This window comes from Lactuca saligna, chromosome 5, assembly GCF_052625555.1.
Source record: "Lactuca saligna cultivar CGN05327 chromosome 5, ASM5262555v1, whole genome shotgun sequence".
NCBI classification, from domain to species: domain Eukaryota; kingdom Viridiplantae; phylum Streptophyta; class Magnoliopsida; order Asterales; family Asteraceae; genus Lactuca; species Lactuca saligna.
In genome coordinates, this window is record NC_136421.1 from 198,728,326 (window position 1) to 198,749,479 (window position 21,154).

The following is a 21,154-nucleotide window of genomic DNA, read 5'->3' on the forward strand; positions in this document are numbered from 1 at the left end:
GTCCACATATCAACAAACTCTAACTCTCCCTGACTCACTGAGTCAATCCCTTAACTCGGCAAGACCACTCGTTGAGTGGTGTTGGGCAGTCTTCATGCTACTCGTCGAGTCTACTCTTCAGACTCGCCGAGTCCATGCCATGCATCAACTCAAACTCACTCCTGAGGTCAGATATGTTCCATACATTCATAGATCTGGCCTCCCCAAGCATGATAATCACGTAAAGTCCAAACCTTGGAGCTCAAACAACAACTATTTGCTCATAAATGATGTTTTAGCCCCATATCTCATAACTCTAGGCCAATACTCTAATGAATACTCATAAAACTTAAGGAATACAGCTCTTTTGGACCTCTATGGATCTCATCTCAAGCGTTATCATGATTAGGGACGAAATGGACATCAAATCTAACCAACAAAGGGGTCAAGAAACCCTAAACCCCCATGTTCATCAAAAAAACCAATAAAGGAAGCCAAGATATACCTCCAAGATGATGCTCTGAGCTCCAAAATTGAAGAATGTCCACTTCCCTTGCCAAACCAAGCTTAAAAGGTCAATAATGGCCTCTTTTCTCTCCCAAAACACTCAAATCTCTTTAGGGTTTCTCTCTAGGGGTTGGTGACCGCAAATGACGGCCATAAGCCCCTTTAAATAGGTCTCAAACCCTAGGAATTAGGGTTTCATTACACAGCGTGGACTCGTCGAGTCCACTCTTGGACTCGCCGAGTCCAGACGCGAACCCGCGTCCAAAATCGTGATCCTACTCGGCGAGTTTGTGCTCCAACTCGCCGAGTCCACTCACAATCTTCCAAAAATACACTAATAATAAATACTTGGAAATTCCGGGCTGCTACAGAAGGGTTTGAATTACGAAAAAAATAGATGGAGTATATCAAGTACATAAGAACAATATCTAATGAGGAGGTAATTTTGATAGGCAGCTAGAGCGAGACACATAGAACTATAAAACCTACTTTAGTTCAACCGATTATCCATCTGCTTAATTTTTTGATTCTCAGTTTTTAATTAGGTTAATTGGTTTTAAGAACATCTTGTTATTGTTTGTTTCTAACTGATTCGAGAGGATCTGGATGATCATATAACGATATCTTTTCATATCAACTCCTATTAGTAGATACGTATTTAGAAACATGGAGAGGAATACATTTTCTTATCCCCCATTTTAGTAGTTATTGTAACATTCAGATTAAAACTAAAACTGAGGATGTGCTTATCTAGACTATCTTCCTAATCAACTACAAACCAAAAACCTTATGAACCAATAGCAAAAACCCAATACAAATATAGCTTTACATTATCAACAAACCAGTTTTAACTGCTTCCTTTTGCTTCTTTGTTTATACAACAATAAACTCTGGTTAATGTTGGGTGACTCATTACTTTAGCATCTTACTTTAGCATCTTATTCAACGTGTATGTAGTTGCATCACATTCTAGCCTATGAACCACAAATCAGCCCTCTAACAAGGTAAATAGTAAATTATATATTTGTAATTAGTAAAGTATGTTTATGACAATATCATTTTCTTTTCTTTATTCTTTTTATCTAGTAACTCAACACATGATAAATTCCATTTGCTGCTACGGTATGTTGACTATATCTATATCATGTGAGTTTTGACAGTTGTTTTCTTTTGTAATGATAAATTTTGCAACTATTTTCTCTTTATGATTCCCATTTGATATAATTTTTTGTTTTTTTATTTAGTTAACCTTCTTGATATAGATTAAAAGGTGAGGATAGATGACATGCTAGATGTGTGTTAACAATGAAGATATGTATTTTAATTTCAATTTGGTCTGCAGGGGTAATTAGAAAAAGTGAAATTATTATCTATCATCATCATTATAATACTTTTCATGATCTTGTTTTTTTTATTTTTATTTCAGGCTAGTGTATTTTCTCTTAATGCTCAGAGCAGCTACAACTCTCAACTGGGAGAATGCCAAGATCGCCATGTTGAAGGATTAATAGAACAAGTAGTCATATTTTATTTGGTGTACCACATTTGTTTGTGTTTCTGTTTTTCATTGTGTGATAAATTTGATGTTTGGTGTTAACATGTTGGTGTAGAGTATTGTTGGGGATAAAATATTGTGTCATTTAATACATAACCAAATCATATGATATCATAAATGGTTATAGAGTACAGATTATTGTGGGAATGTAATACGAATAGTCTGAGGATATAGTACAGTTAAACAGCAATGCAAGCCGTATTATATATGTGGGATAGAAATTATATATGTGAGATAAAGTACGGTTGTTTACGGTACTCTATTACATCTCTAATCTAATACACCCCTAATACAATACAGCATGACCTTCCGTATTATATATATAAATATAATCGTACTATATTTTCCATTTTCTAGTAGTGTTTGTTCACTTTTAAGTTATTTTGCTAATATCATTAATGCTTTATTGAGTAGTTATGTTTTGGTGGCGTGTGATTTGGCAGGGAACAACAAATATTTGAGTGCATGATTGCAAACTTGTTTGAAGAGTACAAGTTTTTCAACAGATACCCTGACAGACAACTTAAGCTTTCTGCTTTTGTTGTTGGTAATTCCTCTTATATCTATTCGAAGCTTTATTCATTTTTCCAAATCAGGAAATATGGTTTTTATAAATTTGAAATGACAAGATTGCTTATTAATAATCAACTCGTGACCCAATCGACACCTGGAATTGCATTACGTGTTGTTTGGATGCATTGTGCAAACCTACATATTCCAAAGTTAGTAATAACAACTTCTCTTGATCTGTTGCTTTACTCCAAAAGGCATTTCCTTTTTTCTACTAAATTATTTAATTTGCAGATGTTTGTTTTTGGTACAAAGGCTTTGGAGAAGTTTGTGGATCGACTGATTGAGTGGCCTCAATAGTGTATATCTTACACATATCACATCTACCTGCTACTCATTCAGGGCTTGTTGCTTTCATCAAAAGGGCACTTGCAAGAATTTCATTTGGCCACTTGGACCAATGGTAGGAGAAGTTATATCCAACATGATTTCTACTAAATCAAGTCAATTTATCAGTTGAAGTTGCCAAATCATCACATCCAGGTGGTCATTCACATATATTATCTCAGGTTTGATATATTTTTTATATATATTTACGAGATATTCTTTGCATCTATGTTTTGATATTAACAGTTTCTTTTGATAAATAGTATGTTGCTCTTCTCCATCTTCCTTCTGCAACTTTAATTGGAGATGAAAAGATTGCAGCTTTAGGCTGATATGATCAACTTCCATCTGCTCAAGGACTTCTACAAGCACAATTGCCATTTAAATGGTGTTATTTTTGTCTTTTACAGATACCAGCATCAAGTTTGTATATATTTGTATACAGGAACTTCCATCAATAACAAAGGAGATAATTGAAGTTTTAGATATACTATTGAAGTGGTTTGTTTTGCGAATCTGTGAATCCATCAAGTCTTGTCTACTTAAGGTGAACTTTCTACTTTGTCCCTTCCCAAAAACCATATCAACAGATGGGAAAGTTTTTGAGAGTTGTGAAACATCACCGAAAATAAAAAGATTATTATTATTATTATTACTATTATTATTATTATTATTATTATTATTATTATTATTATTGTTGTTGTTGATGTTGTTGTTGTTGTTGTTGTTGTTGTTACTATTATTATTATTATTATTATTATTATTATTATTATTTACTTTTATACATTGATTAACCATAAATATATAATAAACATTACCTTCCAGCACCAGAGAAGCAAATGTCATTATAACTTGGATTAGGTTCTTTGATCATATGAACACCTTCAAGTTCTTTCAAGATCTACATAAAATATAAAGATATTCAATAATGAAACTCTACCCATTGATAAAATGTTTCATCTAAATGACCATTTTACCCTTAAGCAAGAATGATTTCGTACATGAGAGATTTTATTCCAGCCACGCATTGCAGGACTGTATGTACTCCTTAAACATATGATACATACATCAAATCAATTGATCAAAGTTTATTACTTATATGATTAAAGGGGTATTTTGGTCTTTTTCGTACATACTGATACAGGAGGACTGCAAGTGGTTTGCATCAAGCAGTGGCAATTTTCCTTGAACATTGCCTTGCTGCACGATTAACCCCTGATGAAACTTGGTTCAAGACCATTGTCTTGGCTGGAGGCATTGCATGTTTACGTGGAGTAGTAGGTACATTAACATATCACTAATATTGCTATTTTATTTATATATATACACACATACATAGACAGATGATGGTGTTATATGATGATGTGTGTAATAAAGTGATGGATAGGGGTTTTTAAAGTTAGTAAGTATTTTGGTAATGCAGAAATATAACAATATTATATGACCTTTATCTCATGGAGATAGTCTTAGATGATGAAAGTGAAGTATTATAATTTATATCTTTACTTATATTGTGGGTCCCATTTAAATACCAATCAAGAATAATCATAAATTTGGTAATTATTAAATTTTTTATTTTCTTGTTGGCTAATTGATACTATTATTTGTTGTAGAAAAAGGTTATTATTGCATTAAAAAATGTTGGGATTTTTACATCAAGTGATTTTTACATCCTTGTTTGATAAGTATATGTGCTTGTGTGTAGGCTAGTGTCAAAAAGCTTGCAGATGTTCATAGATTTAGAGTCCTTGAGTGGTGTTACTAAGGAAGAGTGGAGACAAATGAGGCACACATTTAAAAAAATCAGCACAAATCTTGTTTCTAGTGAGGCACACATTAGGTTGTTAGAACTATTAGTTTGTAAATTTTTGTTACAACTCTACTGATTTGTTTTATCTTTTTATGGAACTATTATTTGTATGACATTAAATTCTATGCAATGGATTGTATTTTTTGTATATGATATTTTATTTTCTATTATGAGACATTAAATTCAAATTTAATTTGAAAATTAGTAAATCTATAAATAATATATTTTTTTAAACATTTAAAATTATGATACGCAAAAATGTGTGTCATCTTTATTTACGACATGGCCTTTCTTGACAACGGCTTTCTTGATACGCATTGCGTGTCATTAACACGCGCGCCGTAAGGTTACGACACGCGAATGCGCGTTGTCTTCCTTTATGACAGGACCTTCCTTGATACGCATTGCGTGTTGTAAACGCACGTCGTAATTGCGCATTGTAAATGAGCGTCGTAAATGCGCGTCGTCTCTCTTTATGAAAGGGCCTTCCTTGACGCGCATTTGCGCGTCGTCTGAGCCTTTTATGACACGCAATGAGCGTCGTAAAAGGCTGTTTTTCTAGTAGTGGTTAAAAATATCTCGATCTCTATTTCGAGTATTTTAGCTGTCTGGTGCTATATTCGGAACTTGGAAATTTCATAACTTTCTCATACGGAGCCAGATTTGGACGTTCTCTTATATACGCATAAGGTCTAATGATATCTACAACTTTCATTTAGATACCTAAGTCTAAATATAATTTTATTGAAACTTCGCGTTTTACGTTTATCAGTATTGCCGGGTTTTACTTTGACTCTTAGATTGGTCATAACTTCTTCATTATAACTCGGTTTTTAGTGTTCTTTATATTTCTGAAACCTTTGATACTATGTTTATCATTTTATGTAACCCAATAGAGACTTTTAAACATTTAAATTTTGATGCAAATTTCATTACATTAAAAGAGATTACAATCCTTGACTTTTTAGGTCATTACATCGATTTCGAAAATATCGGGTTGTCACACCAACAAAGGGAATAAGGATCGACAACCCTCACCAACGATTACAACCCACCCTCCACCTCTGCCTGACGATTCCATAGACGGACAACCCCATGAGCTCGTTGTTTTGCTACATCCCTTCTCTCATCTATTCATGATTTTTATCCCTCATTCTTCTTATTAAGTACATGATGCATAAATAGGCTTGAGTTAGTGAGTAGGGTAGCGTTTAAGTAAATTAAGAGAGAATAGAAACCAAAAATAATATATGAATGGAAAGAAATAGATAGGTTACTAACAACACAACACCTATTAAGTTGTATATTGGTGAAAACAATCCAAGACCTATTGGATTGAGTTCGTATCAAGTCAAGAACACATCCTAACAAGATAATTGGTGAATTATAACAATAACTCCAAGTGAACAAAGGTTCTTTGATTAAAATTTTGTGTGTCACTTTTTTCCATGCAAAAACATGGCATATATGAAGCCTTTCTTACAAAGTTGGTGGTCACATGGTTTCATATGCTTTTTGGACTTCTGTTTATACACCTTATTCATGTTTCCAATCTTCTCATGAAGTTGTTAGTATAGTTTCATCATGGCCTTCAACTTTCCATTAGCATCCTTGTGAACCAATTCATTCTTTGGCAATGGAATCAAATCCAAAGGCATGTAACAATTGACACCATACATCACTTCAAAATAAAAGTGAAATGTATCATACATAAGAGAATGATTATAGGCAAATTCAGCATGTGCAAGTTTGATGTCCCAATATTTTTGAGTTTTGTTAACCACCCCCCTCAACAAAGTACCCAAAGTTCTATTAGTCACCTATGTTTGCCCATCCATTTGTGGATGATGCGATGTACTAAAAAATAACCTAGTACCAACTTTCCTCCTCAAAGTATTCCAAAAGTAACTGAAAAACTTGAAATCCCTACCAGAAATAATAGTTTTAGTAATACCATGCAAACGAACCACCTCTTTAAAGTACAAATCAACCACATTAGATGAACCATTTGTTTTATGACATGGCACAAAGTTAGCTATTTTTAAAAACCTATCCACCACTACCATAATGGAATCCTTCCCCCTTTGTGTTCTAGGTAAAGCCATAATAAAATCCATGGATACATCTTCCCAGGGACGAATAAGAATCGACAAAGGAGTGTAAACACCATGCTTGAAAGTGGTTTTTGCCATGTGACATGTAACACACATGCCCACTTTGTTGGTTACATCCCCTAACATATTAGGCCAAAATAAATGTTCTTTAAGTACCTCCAACATTTTGGTAATGCCAAACTGACCAGCTAAACCACCACCACGAGCTTCATGAATCAGTAACTCCCGTATTGCATGTTATAGGACACACAAGATATTACCTTAAAATAGAAAGCCATCTTGAATCACAAATTCACCATTAGGACCACCTGCACATTTCAAAAATGTATCTCCAAAGTCCACATCAGGTTGATAATGGTCTTTTAGAGTTTCAAAGCCCAACAAATTAATATCCAAAGTCACCAACAAGAAGTAACGCCTAGGGAGTGTATCAACCACCACATTGTTTTTGCTATCCTTATATTTGCATGAAAAATAAAAGGATTGAGAGAACTCGACACACTTTGCATGTCTTGTGCTCAATTTTTTTTTATCCATTGATGTACTTCAAGGATTCATGATCAGAATGCAAAATAAAATTATCACTCAAATAATGATTCCAATGATCTATAGCACAAACAATAGCATAAAGTCCTTATCATAAGTGAAACAATTCAAAAGAGCACCACCTAACTTTTTAGAAAAATAAGAAATAGTACATTTGGATTGATGGGTTTTAGCCATAAGAACTTTCCTATGTGCACATGCAAAACCCTAATGCTCGGATCTAGGCTTTCTAATTAAACATGCTTTGAATCCAAGACTTCTAATGGCTAATTAGGTTAAATAACAACATTGAAGCAGATCTAGAATCATACCTTTGAGTTCCTTGTTGATCTTGTTGTCTTGGAGCTTCTAGAGTCACAAATGTCACTCCTCTAATGGCTTACAAACACCAATAGCAAGCAAGATGATTTAGGAGAGAGGAGAGGGGAGGAATTCGGCCAGAGTATCTCTACTTTTAATGGTGTGTCGAATTCCCTCACCCCTACGGTCTGTTTATACTTGTAGACTCCTTAAGGGTTACAACCTAAACCCTAATTGGATAACTTAGACTTTTAGTTGATCCATATCCTTTCCTTGATAACCCTATGGATGATTTTGGCTTATCCAAGCCCTAGAAATCGTCCATCCTATCTAGGATAAGGATTTATAGTCTAAAGTGTAACTATCAAACAATTGACAGTTTATACCCTCTTATTTAATTAATCTCTTTAAGTCACCAAATTAATCCCAATTAATCTATGACTTATATTAATCAAATAACCATATATTATTCCTTATAATATTTACTCTCTCTTAACAAATCATCCATCAAGTTGCTATGGTGAAGGCAACCCAAAAGGACCATGCACAACCGGATCAAATACTTGCCTAATATAGTTGCAGCCTTAGACACTATTCCAACAGTCTCCCACTTGGATAAGTCTAGTAACTATACAAGTACAATTCGGTTTGCAATCGTAGCTCTCAAAGACGCTGTCAACTCTGATCTAATCAATCTTGTCCTTTAGATAATGGATCGTACAGTCCTCTGTTAGATATCATGCCGACAATCCAATGGAATGGTTAGTCAAGCACTTAATTTCTCGATCTCCGATTTATTTGACATAGAACTTAATCAAACACATCAATTCAGTTCTGACCGGGCCCAACACATAAGTCAAATCAAATCATCGAGTGGCCAAGATATCTCTTCTACCCTCTCAGGATAAAATTTACAGATAAACTTCGACTTATATGCATTTACTTATTCATTAACCAACTATACACAACAATGCGTTTTATAACACCAAGTTACTGATGCGTTTTCGCATTATCAATGTACAATCAATTAACAAATAATAAACCATATATCTAGGTTTTAAGACTATATGATATTATCGTCTTGCGATCACCTTTTATATCGTATTCCATAAAGTGATTCCAGCAAGCGCGGGTTTATTCCAATGCTCAAAACCAGTTCATAAGCACTCATGAACGTTGCAGCAACCCTTGCTATGTCTAACACCATTTAGACATTCTACATACCAATTCATGACAATCTTCATTCATATCTACTCCCAACATATGAACGATTGTGGATCATTTGAATAATTTGATTATTCCTAACAAACTCAATTATTCTGGAAGTCAAAACATGCAAAGTGAAACAATAGTTAAACAATTAACATGTGACAGTAACTTTACTCATAAATAAAACTCCTTTATTTAATCATCAAATGTTAATTGCATTTATCTATTATACGTTTCTAATACTATCTAATCTATACTAATATCATCCTTCAGCCCAATACTCCTAGCATGCTGCAAGTTCTTAACCCTACTCAGTCCCTTCGTAAGCGGATCTGCTGGGTTATCTTCTGATGATATCCTCTTCACTACGAGTTGTCCTTCTTCTACATGATGTCTAATGAAGTGATATTTTCTGTCGATATGTCGAGATCTACCATGATCCCTCGGTTCCTTGGTCAAGGCAACCGCACCTTTGTTATCACAGAAAATCTCCATGGGCTCCTTTATGGCCGGCACAACTCCAAGATCACCAATGAAGTTCTTTAGCCATATTGCCTCCTTCGATGCTTCCCTCGCTGCGATGTACTCTGATTCGCACGTTGAATCAGCTACGGTTTCCTGCTTGGAACTTTTCCATGTCACTGCTCCTCCATTTAGGGTAAAGACCCAGCCCGACTGTGAATGGTAGGTTTCCCTGTCGGTCTGAAAGTTGGCGTCACTATACCCTCGCACCTTCAAGTCATCACTCCCTCCAAGGACTAAGAACCATTCTTTCGTCCTCCGAAGGTACTTAAGGATGTTCTTCACCGCAATCCAATGTGCTTTGCTAGGGTTCCCTTGATATCTGTTAACCATGCTCAAAGCGAAGGCTACATCAGGGCGAGTACAAGTCATAGCGTACATGATTGAGCCAACTGCGGAAGCGTATGGTACTCGGCTCATTTCTACTATCTCAGCTTCGGTACTCGGACTTTGAGTCTTACTCAGCTTGGCATTTCCTTGTATCAGTAATTCTCCCTTCTTTGAGTTTTCCATACTAAAACGTTTTAGTACCTTCTCTAAGTAAGTATTCTGACTAATTCCAATTAGTTTCTTACTTCTTTCTCTTACTATCCTTATTCCCAAAATGTAAGAAGCCTCTCTGAGGTCCTTCATAGCGAAGCACTTCCCGATCTAGGACTTAACCTCCTGCAGAGTCGGGATGTCGTTCCCTATGAGTAATATGTCATCGACATATAGAACGAGAAAGCTTACTATACTCCCACTGGCTTTGACATATACACAAGATTCGTCTTTGCTTCGTACAAATCCAAACTCTTTGATTTTCTCATCGAAGCAAAGATTCCATCTGCGAGACGCTTGCTTAAGTCCATAAATGGACTTCTCAAGCTTACACACTCTATTCGGATGCTTCGGATCCACAAACCCCTCTGGCTGAGCCATGTAAACATCCTCAGCCAACTTTCCGTTAAGGAAAGCGGTCTTGACATCCATTTGCCAAATCTCATAATCATGAAATGCGGCAATTGCTAGCATCACTCTAATAGATTTAATCTTCACAACTGGTGAGAAGGTCTCATCATAGTCAACTCCGGGAGTTTGAGTAAAGCCCTTCGCGACCAAGCGCGCTTTATATCACGTTGGTCTTCTTCTTGAAGATCCATTTGCACCCAACGGTCTTACGTTCGGGCACATAATCAACCAAATTCCAAACTTGGTTATCGTACATGGATTGGATCTCGCTATCCATTGCCTCTTTCCATTTCGCAGACTCCGGGCCTGCCATGGCTTCCTTATAGCTATTAGGTTCATCAAGATTTACTACTATACCATCACTAATATACTTGTCCCCTTCGGTAGTAATATGAAAACCATAAAACTGGGGTTGAACTCTAAATCTATCGGAACGTCTGAGAGGTAAGGATTCGTCAATCGGTTCAACCGGAGTTTCCTCCTCGGGTTGAATGCCAGCGGTAGAGGTTCCTTCATCTATCGACTCTTGAATTTCTTCAAGTTCGATTTGCCTCCCACTGTCTCTTTGGCTTATGAGTTCTCGCTTTCGGAAAACTCCTCTCCTCGCAACAAAGACAACATTGTCTTTCGGTCTATAGAAGAGATATCCAAAGGATGTTTGCGGGTAGCCGATGAAAATACATCGCTCACTTCGAGGTTCAAGATTTTCGTGAGTATCTCGTCTTACGAAAGCCTCGCAACCCCAAACCTTGATATGTGCCAACGAGGGAGCTTTCCCCGTCCACATCTCGTGAGGTGTTTTGGCAACCTTCTTAGTAGGGACTCGGTTAAGGATATGGGCGGTAGTCTCTAAGGCATACCCCCAAAAGAAGATAGGTAGTGAAGCACGACTCATCATAGAGCGAACCATATCCAATAAGGTCCGATTACGCCTTTCTGCCACACCATTCAACTGCGGTGTCCTAGGAGGCGTCAATTGTGAAACTATTCCACACTCCTTGAGATAATCGTGGAATTCAAGACTTAGGTACTCTCCTCCTCGATCGGATCGAAGCATCTTGATTTTCCTGCCCAATTGATTCTCCACTTCATTCTTGACCTCTTTGAACTTTTCAAAGGTGTCTGACTTTTGCTTGATTAAGTAGATATACCCATATCTACTATAGTCATCGGTAAAAGTCACATAGAAGCGGTTCCCATCCTTCGTGGTTGATCTAAAGGGTCCACATACATCGGTATGTATTAGGTCCAATAGCCCCTCACCCCTTTCACAAGTACTCGTGAAGGGTGACTTAGTCATCTTTCCAAGTAAACAAGACTCGCATGTGTCATCTTCCCTAAGGTCGAATGACTCCAACACTCCATCCTTTTGGAGTTGGGCTATGCGTTTCTTGTTGACATGTCCAAGACGGCAATGCCACAAGGATGATTTATCCATACTAGTGGAAGAATCAATATTCAAAACATCATTTCCTAAGTTATCAACAATCATAACAGTTTCATATATTCCATTACATGGTATAGCTTCAAAGTAAAAGACACCATTTAGATAAGTCAAAATAGAACCATTCTCATTATTAAAAGAAAATCTAAATCCTTGTCTATATAAACCATGAAATGAAATGATGTTTCTAGCCATTTCTGGCGAATAGCAACAATTGTTCAAATCTAAAACCAAACTATTCCTAAGCACTAAAGAATACACTCCAATCTTGGTCACAGGCGACGATCTTCTGTTCCCCATGATTAGATTGATCCTTCCTTGCTCTACATCCCTACTTCTTCTTAGTCCCTGCACATTAGAACAAATGTGATAACCACAACCGGTATCAAGAACCCAAGAAATAGCATGATTAGAATCGTTAGATTTGATTGTGTATAAAACCTGCGAAAGATGGCTTGATCTTTCCTTCTTTGATCGCTTGCAGGTAATCCGGGTAGCTTCTCTTCCAATGTCCTATCTTGTGGCAGTGGTGGCACTCTGCCTCCTTTGGGTTGGAGCAGGGCTTAGCGGGATCAACTTTGGTCCCACTAGAAGAGGCACCATCTCGGGCTTTCACCTTGCAATAGTTATTCGATGAAGCTTTCCTCTTCTTTCCCTTCCCTTGACCAATAGCCAAGACAGGAGCAGCGGATGGATTGGGAGTTGGTGCAACAGACTTATCCTTGAAGTTGCTCTCAGCGACCCTCAAGAGACCTTGGAGTTTGCTTAGGGTGACCTCTTCTTTGTTCATGTGGTAGGTCATCCTAAATTGGTTGTACATCGGAGGCAAAGAGTGAAGCACCATATCGATCGCCAAGTCTTCACCGAAGTCAACATTTAACTTGCGAAGGCGGTCGACATACCTTTGCATCTTTTGCAGGTGCACGGTTAGAGATTCTCCATGACCCATCTTAGCGGAGATCATGTTAGTGAAAATCTCGTAACGCTCTTGTCTCGCGTTTTGGTGGTATCTCTCCAACAAGTCTTGATGCATCTCGTATGGATACATGTCCTCGTAGGACTTTTGGAATTCGGAGTTCATGGTGGCGATCATGATGCACTGTACCTTCGTTGCATCTCGCTCATGAGTTTTAAAGGCGGTGATTTCTTCGGGAGTAGCAACTTCGGGGTTGATTTTCTCGAGCTTTTCATCGAGGACATACTCTTTATCCTCATAGCGAGCAATGGTGCGAATGTATCTTATCCATTCGCTAAAGTTCGTTCCATCGAAGGTGACCTTTTGGCAAAGGCTCATCAACGTGAAAGAACTAGCAGCAGCGTTGTTTGCGTTCGACATCTTCAATTAGAAAAGGACAAAGATAGATTAGAATAAGAATCCCTAATTATCACCCAATAAGAAAAATTAGGGCTAGGATCCAACAATAACATTTACATACTAGAAAAGGGATGTCGTAATCTAACATGCAAATAAATTGAAGGTAAGTGAATGACGATTCACTAATTCTCCATTACAAAACTTAAACTATTAGTCCTAAGTGTTTTTGAGAATTCCTAGGTTCGGATGAGATTCATTGAAACTATTCAATGGCATGTTTAAATCTCGATATGCCCCTCTCGTTTGTGACTGGGATGCCGAGGATCACAAAGCGGGTGTGAATTACCATGCAAATTCATATGGTGCCTTCATTGTAACGATCACCTATTCGATGTGCCGGTAAACCACACACGCTCCATCGAACTATGATAAACAATGAATCACCCTTTGCCACCTTCGCTTAGAACCAATTAGTGTGCCGGTAAACCACACACGCTCCACTAGCTTCTTAGCAAGGTGCAAAGTGTAATTTCATGGGATTGCATCAATTCACTTTTCCTAAAGTAACTAAGATTGGGAAATTTTAAAAACGTGTAGTTACTTTGTATTTCTTATTATACTTTTAATGAGAAGATGAGGTTGCCCTATCCTACCCGTTCGGCTAACGACTCTCCACCAATCAAGCAAGCGGTGGGTGTGAGTGTACACCCATTAAGCGTCATTTTATAGGCTGCAACCTTATACACACCTTATAGATCGGCTTTGTGAATGAGGCCTACTAACGGTAAGACTAGCATTTAATTATACATATATATATTATTCTAGTAATATCATATTAGTATAGGGTTGTATTTTAAAACCTTTTAAAATCTAGGGTTTGAAATTTAAGTTGTCTAAATTAAAACTTTTAATCACAAATATAAATTTCAAAACTTTAGGGTAGGTTTTAAACATTTAAAACATGAAGGATCAAATAACAAATAATTCCAATTAACAATTAATATCCTAATTATCTTTATTTGATTTATTCATGATTTCTTTTAAGATAATTATCAACATAATTAATCATTTATCACATAAGGAAATTAAATATTTTATTAGATGATAAATATCTTTAATTTGATCAAGATAATAGTCATATATATCAAAAAATCGGATTAGGGTTGATCTAATATGATTAAGGTAAGTTTCCATAAGATAAACATGGAAAAATCCCGGTTTTGCCTAATCCAGAGGCTCGGACTCGCCGAGTACAGGCCTACTCGCCGAGTCCACTTTGGAACTCGCCGAGTACATGACTCATAAACCCAAAATCGAATTTTGCAGGTTTGTTTCAGTTAATCAAGCAACAATTTAAAGAAAACCAAGCTAGGCTCTGATACCACTGATGGGTTTTAGCCATAAGAACTTTCCTATGTGCACATGCAAAACCCTAATGCTCGGATCTAGGCTTTCTAATTAAACATGCTTTGAATCCAAGACTTCTAATGGCTAATTAGGTTAAATAACAACATTGAAACAGATCTAGAATCATACCTTTGAGTTCCTTGTTGATCTTGTTGTCTTGGAGCTTTTAGAGTCACAAATGTCACTCCTCTAATGGCTTACAAACACCAATAGCAAGCAAGATGATTTAGGAGAGAGGAGAGGGGAGGAATTCGGCCAGAGTATCTCTACTTTTGATGGTGTGTCGAATTCCCTCACCCCTACGGTCTGTTTATACTTGTAGACTCCTTAAGGGTTACAACCTAAACCCTAATTGGATAACTTAGACTTTTAGTTGATCCATATCCTTTCCTTGATAACCCCATGGACGATTTTGGCTTATCCAAGCCCTAGAAATCGTCCATCCTATCTAGGATAAGGATTTATAGTCTAAAGTGTAACTATCAAACAATTGAAAGTTTATACCCTCTTATTTAATTAATCTCTTTAAGTCACCAAATTAATCCCAATTAATCTATAACTTATATTAATCAAATAACCATATATTATTCCTTATAATATTTACTCTCTCTTAACAAATCATCCATCAAGTTGCTATGGTGAAGGCAACCCAAAAGGACCATGCACAACCGGATCAAATACTTGCCTAATATAGTTGCAGCCTTAGACACTATTCCATCATGGATTTGATCAAAACAACCCACATACCAGCTACACTTCAAATGGTTGAGCAAAACCAAGAAGAGCCAAAATAGGAGCATTACACAATAATGAATTGATTTCTCAAATGCCTTTTGAGCTTCTTCCTCCCATGAAATCATCTAACTTCATAAATGTTAGTAGTAATAGGACATGACTCGATTGCTTCGGTTTTGGATGGATCCACGGACACACTATCTCTTGACATCACAAAACCTCAAAATGTCACTTCTTCCACAAAAAACGAACATTTTTCTTGCTTCCCATAGAGTTTTTCATCTCTAAGGGTCTCAAAAACCTGTTTTAAGTGCACCAAATGATCTTACAAGCTCTTTCTATATACCAATATATCATTAAGGTATACCACCAGAAACCTATTGAAAAAAGATTTTAGCACTTCATTCATTAGTCGCATGAAAGTGCTAGGTGTATTAGTTAGACCAAAAGGCATCACAGGCCATTCATACAATCCTTGTTTAGATTTAAAAGTTGTTTTCCATTAATCCCCTTCACACATACAAATTTGATGGTACCCACTTCTCAAATTAATTTTTGAGAACACAATGGAACCATGTAACTCGTCCAATAAATTATCCAATCTAGAAATAGGAAATCGGTATTTTATGGTGATGTTATTAACAACCCTATATCAACACACATCCTCTAAGAACCATCTTTTTTTGGAACCAACAACATCGGAACAGCACAAGGACTTAGGCTTTTACGAACATAACCCATTTTCATGAGTTTAAATATTTGTTTTTGCAACTCTTTTGTCACCTCTAGATTACATCTATAGGTAGATTTATTAGGCAAAGGAGCACCCGGAATAAGGTCAATTTGGCATTCAATACCACTGATTGGATGCAAACCTAGTGGTAATTCACATGGGAAAACACATCTTGAAAGTCCAAAAGCAAATCAGCAATAGCATTTTCTCCATGCACCATCTTCTCCACCTTTTCATGCTCTTTGGCCACAAAAAGGTAAATGACATAATATTGGTCAAGAACTTGATCCAAATCCCTTTCACTAGCAAACATAGAAATATTAAGTTTTTTTAGTTGTTTATAATTCATTGACCTTATGGCCATTGGGAACATGGGTTTTAACATGGTCTTTTATTGTTATTGTGTTTTAACTCATATTCATTGCTTCTCCTTTTATGTAACACGTCCCTATCAAATTGCTAAGGACGCCCCAACAAAATATGACATGCATCCATAGGAATAACATCACATAACACTTCATCTTCATAAGACCCCATATTTAGACAAACTCTAACCTGTTTGTCACCTTTATATTGCTTCCATCATCCAACCAATGAAGATCATATGGTTTTTGATGGTTTGTAGTAGACAAACCTAATTTGGTCACCATTTCATTAGAAGCAACACTGGTACTACTTCCACCATCAATAATCCAACTACACCGCTTTTCTTTAACAAAACATTTGGTGTGAAACAATTGGTCTCGTTGATCCATATCATCCAAAGTTTGAAACCCTTGAGTTTTTGGGTTCTAACAACCACAAATGTATCATACACCAGTTCTTCATACTTTACTTCCTCCTCCTCCTCATCTTATTATTATGGATCATGAATAATGCCTACTAACCTCTCTTCTTTCTCCACTCTTTACAGTATTCAATGGTTTCCCTTAAAGTTGCCGCCCTTTTGTTTGGACAAGCATTTTGGTAATGACTAAAACCTTAACACTTGAAACATCTAATTTTTGGCAAACTAGTTTCTTTGGTACCACAAGTAAGTTTAGGGGCAATGAGAAGATTATTAGAACCAAAGGGAATAGAAATAGAATTTTGTGTATTGCTAGACTCGGTAATGGATCACGACTTTAACTTGGGATTTTTGAGAGTTGAACTTGAACTCCCACAATAAAGTGTTGTGGCTTGTCGCTCCAATTTCAAACACAAACCACAAAGAGTTCCAAAATCAGCAATAGGATACAACTCCACAACATTGGCAATGTTGTAGTTTAACCCTTTGAGGAAACCAATCATCTTTTTTTCTTCAACTTCTTCAATATCCCCCATCAAGGACAATTTTTCAAATTCAGCAATGTATTCTCCAACACTCATTTTTCCTTGCTTCAAATCAACAATATTCTTGTAAGCGACAATTCTATGAGTAGAAGGAACATATCTTTTCCTTAGCTTTCATTTTAGAGAAGCCAAGAACAAAAAAATTTTCTTTGCCTTCACGGGTTTTCTTGGCCTTAAGCCGTTCATCAAGGGTTTTGAGTAGTCTAACACTCCTAAGGTGTAATTGCAACCCTAGAAACCTTGGATCTATGTTCTACTAAGATACATGCAAATTTGATTTTTCCAAGGTTCTTAACCTAACTAGCATAGCATGGGGAACTTGAAACATAAAAGATAGTAGGAAAACATACCTTTCTTGTTTCTTGGATTCCTTGAGAACTTTGTGAGCCTAGCACCCCAAATGTGATGTCTCAAGTATCTCACACAACACAAAAACTCTTGGAATAACGTTGAGAGAAGTACACTATCACTTAAAATCAGCTAGCCCTCTTGTTCTCCACATAGTGCCGATTTTGGTAGCCCATGGGGTCCTTTTATAATGGCATCACAAGTAGGGTTACAACATGTAAACCCTAATTGACATGGCTTTTCATATTGAATGATCCAGGGGTTTATAATCTCGATGGACTATCCACTGACCACCTTATGGGTTTTATCCCAATTTAATAAACCATGCATCATTAGCCCACTATATAAGAATGGATGATTTACACAATCAACCCCATATATTTAATTAGTCTCCTTTTGATCACCAAATTTATTCAAGTGTCACGATGCCATGCAACCCAAATGGACCATGCCAACCGTGTCAAGTACATTCCATAAATAGTTATGAACTTAGACACCTAATCAAACAATCTCCCACTTGGATAAGTCTAATAACTATAACTGCAAGAATGACTTCAGGAACTGATCAACAATCGTCGCACTTTTAAAGTCTCGCGGAATTGAGATCATGATGATATGTCATTTAAGATAAGTGATCAAATAATCCTCTTCTCTCATGATATCAGTCGGACAAATACATGAAACAATGTCTTACTTATTGTCCAGCAGTTTGTTTCCCGATTTTCAATTTTTTTGTCATAGAACTTAATCGAACACATCAATTTAGTTCTGACTGGTTCTGGTACATCCGTCAAAACAAAATCATCAGGGGGCCTAGATATCGCTTCTAATCCAAGAAGGATCAGATAAACTTTGACTCATTTGCTTGTTCTGCTACTTGTTGAATTATACACAAATGCACGTTTTATAACATCGAGTTACCAATGCGTTTTCGTACAATCAATGTATAACCAAATCATAGTCAAAAACTCATATCTCTAGGTTTGAAGACTTATATGATATTACTGTCTCACGATCACTCGAGATAAATTCCATGAAGTGATACAAGTAAGTGTGTATTGAATCCAATACTCATAACTTATGAGAACTCATGACTGTTGTAGGAACTCTTGCTATGTCCAACACCTTCGACATCTACAAGCCAATTTCATGACAGTATCGATTCTTATCTACTTCCAACATACGGCCGACAATGTTAATTACACTTTACAATTTTCAAAAACTATCTAATTTTAGAAACTAATATCATCCTTTAGCACTATGCACCTTGCATGCTGAAGATGTTTAACCCTACCCAATCCCTTCGTGAGGGGATCTGTTGGGTTCTCATCCAAAGATACCCACTTTTCCAGGAGGAGTCCTTCTATTCGATGTCTGATGAAATGCTATTTTCTTTCGATGTGTCTGGATCTTCCGTGATCCCTTAGTTCCTTGGCTAAGGCAACTGCACTTTCACTATCATAGAAAATCTCCATAGGCTCCTTTATAGATGGTACAACTCCATGGTCTCCAATGAAGTTCTTCAGCCATATAGCCTCCTTTGTTGACTCTCTTTCTGCTATATACTCTGATTCCGAAGTTGAATCAGCCACTGTCTCCTGCTTGGAACTTTTCCAAGTAATTGCTCCTCTGTTTAAGGTAAAGACCCAACCTGACTGAGAGCGGAAATTATCCCTATCAGTCTGGAAGTTAGCATCGTTATACCCTACTACTCTCAAGTCATCACTCCCATCGAGGGTAAGGACCCAATCCTCAGTCCTCCGCAGGTACTTGAGAATGTTCTTTACCGTAGTCCAATGAGCCTTGCCAGGGTTCCCCTGGTATCTGCTGACCATACTTAAGGCAAAGGCCACATCAGGATGATTATAAGTCATCGAATACATGATCGAGCCTAAAGCGGAAGCATACGGTACTCGACTCATCTCAACTATCTCAGCCTCTGTACTTGGGCTCTAAGTGTTACTCAGTCTGGTGTTACTGTGGATCGATAATTCTCCTTTCTTCCTGCATGATGAACCTAATCAGCACCTTATCCAAGTAGGTACTCTGATTAAGTCCAATTAGTCTCTTACTCTTGTCTCTCAAAATCCTTATCCGTAGGATATAGGCAGCTTCTCCAAGGTCCTTCATAGCGAAACACTTCCCAAGACAGGACTTCACTTCCTGCATATTTGAGATGTCATTTCCTATGAATAGTATGTCATCCACATATAATAATAAAAAGCTATATATAATCCCACCAGCCTTGTCATATACACAAGATTCATCTTCAATCCTCGAAAAACCAAAACTCTTTGACTTTCTCATCGAAAGAAAAATTCCATCTGCGAGGTACTTATTTCAATCTATAGATGGATTTCTAATGCTTACACACACACACACTATTAGGGTACTCTGTACTGACAAAACACTCTGGCTGACTCATGTAAACATCCTCAGCCAACCTTTCATTAAGGAAAGAGGTTTTTACATCCATTTGCCATATTTCATAATCATGAAACGCATCAATGGCTAACATAACCTTAATAGACTTAATCTTTGCTACTGTTGAAAAGGTATCATGATAATTAACTCCCGAAGTTTGAGAGAAGCCCTTTGCAACCAGTCATGCCTTATAAGTGTGTACATTACCATCCATCTCGGTCTTCTTGTGCAAGATCCATTTGCACTCAACTATCTTACGACCTTTTACATCGTCAACCAAGTTCCAAACGTGATTGTTATACATGGAATGTATCTCAATGTCCATAGCCTCTTTCCATTTGGCAGCCTCAGAGCCTGCTATGGATTCCGTGTAGCCGTTAGGTTCATCCAGAATTACCAGTGTGTTATCACTGATAAGTGTATCACCTTCCACAGTAATATGGAAACCATATTAATGTTCGGGCGCTTTCCTTACTCTCGTGGAACGCCTTAGAGGTACACACTCATCAGTCAGATCAACATGAGTTTCCTCCTCAGGTTATTTGCTAGGGTTTGAGGTTCCTTCACCAATTGACTCTTGAATTTCTTCAAGGTCAGTTTGGCCTCCCACTGTGTCCTTGGATTATGAACTTTCTCTCACTCGAAAGACTCATCTCCTTGCTACAAAGACCACATTATCGTTGGGTCTCTAGAAGAGGTAACCAAAGGATTTATGTTGGTAGTCGATGAAAATACACCTCTCACTCCGAGATTCGAGCTTATCGTGAGTCTAGCACCTCACAAAAGCCTTGCAACCCCAAATCTTGATGTGGTCTAGATTGGGAACTTTTCCTGTCCACATCTCGTGAGGTGTTTTGGCAACCTTTTTGGTAGGGACTAGATTAAGAATTTGGGCAGCAGTCTCTAAGGCATACACCTAAAATGAGATTGTTAGCGAAGCTTGACTCGTCATGGAACGAAGCATATCTAACAAGGTTCGATTACACCTCTCAGCCACACAATTAAGTTGTGGTGTTTTGGGAGCTG